Source organism: Otolemur garnettii, unplaced genomic scaffold (genome assembly GCF_000181295.1).
Source record: "Otolemur garnettii isolate 467f Iridium unplaced genomic scaffold, OtoGar3 scaffold00040, whole genome shotgun sequence".
NCBI classification, from domain to species: Eukaryota; Metazoa; Chordata; class Mammalia; order Primates; family Galagidae; genus Otolemur; species Otolemur garnettii.
This window is the reverse complement of record NW_003852435.1, coordinates 8,099,528-8,101,255: the sequence shown is the minus strand read 5'-3', so window position 1 is coordinate 8,101,255 and position 1,728 is coordinate 8,099,528. Positions and strand designations below refer to the sequence as shown.

At 39.8% G+C, this 1,728-nt stretch overlaps 1 pseudogene; it reads left to right on the top strand.

Annotated features, from left to right (window-relative positions):
* Positions 1-1,339: 1,339 nt before the first annotated feature.
* Positions 1,340-1,465, top strand: LOC111725420 (annotated as a pseudogene).
* The last annotated feature ends 263 nt before the right edge of the window (positions 1,466-1,728 follow it).

Here is a 1,728-nt window from a genome sequence, read left to right as displayed (position 1 = left end):
TGGGGTAGGCTGGCATCACTGATGGCATCTGAACTGTCCCCAGTAGCAGGATAGCAGCACAGACGACGCTCCCCCCCAACTCAAGCATTTTGCCAGTGACACTGTCATCTCCTGACCTCTGCCTACCATGGCTGGTGCCTGGACACAGTCTTGTGTGGCCTGAGGACAAGCCTACCTGGCCTGGCTTAACCTGCCCCCTTGCCAAAGTATGTAGTCAGGGCCTAGGGGGATTGCTCAGCCCCAGTCCACCACCACCGGCACTTTAACACTTTCCCAGAGATTGGAGGTTGGGCCTATTGACCTAGTCACTACCTCCATGGCTGGCAACTATCTGTGCATACCACTTGTGGGTCCAGAGACTGGTCTGCTCAGCCTATGGCAGCCACTACCAGCAGAGCAAATACTGCTTGGGACCCGGAGGATTATTCCACCATCGCCAGTGCTATGTTACACTGGCTTTTCAGGGCTCAAAAAGTCACTAACCCATCTGGCCTTCTCTGACATGAAGATTCAGTCAGAGAAAAATAAAGAAAAAAGAATGAGCAAAGCATTCATGATACATGAGACATCATAAAGCAATCAAATATTACAGTTATTGGACTGGTGGAAGGTAAGGAGAAAATAAAAGATGTAAAAAACTTATTTGATGAAATAATAGTTCCTAAGTCTACCAAGAGATTTAAACATCCAGATACAGGAGGCTCTGAAATCCACAAGAAGATACAAGCCAAAGAGGTCTTCTTCATAGCACATTATAGTCAAACTTTCAAAGGTGAAAAACAAAGACAGAATTCTAAAAGCAGGAGGAGAAAAGCATCTGGTCACCCGTAAAGGAACCATTATGACAGTAATAGCATATTTCTCAGCAGAAACAACTCAGGCTAGGAGAAAATGGGATAATATATTCATAGTGCTGAAAGAAAAAACGCTACCAACCAAAGATACAAATCCAGCAAAACTGCCCTTTGTAAATGAAAAAGACATAAAGTTTTCCAGATAAGCAAAAACTCAGAAAAATCATCATCATTAGACCAACCTACAAGAAATGCACAAGGGAGTCCGAAAACTGCAAGTGAAATACATTTACCATCATGAAAACACATGAAAGGATAAAACTTGCAGGTAAAGCAACCACATAAATAAGAAAGAAAAAGGACGTAGATGGTACCCCCAAACCACAGTGACAAACAATAAGATTCATAATGTAAAGAGTACTAGATCTAGAGAGAGAAGCTCCAATATAATAAGATTAGGAAATTTCAACATTCCACTCTTAGCATCAGACAGATCACCTAGACAGAAAATCAGGAAAGAAGCATTGGATTTAAAATGTACTTTAATCACTTCTCGTCCTTTTGGCTAAGACCAAGTGTAGTATCGTTCTTATCAGTTTAAAATGTACTTTAGACTAAATGAACCTAAAAGATGTTTACAGAATATTTTCCAAGAACAGAATGCACATTATTATCAGCAGCACATAAAACATTCTCCAAAATAGACCATATGTTAGGCTGCAAAACAAGTCTCAACAAATTTTTAAAAATGGAAAATATATGCAATATCTTCTTAGACCACAAAGGAGTAAAACTAGAAATCAATACCAACAGGAACTTTGGAAACTACAAATACACAGAAATTAAACAACCCACTCCTAAATGACCACTGGGTCAATGAAGAAATTGAAATAGTAATCAAAATGTTTCTTAAAACAAATTAAATGGGCTCAGC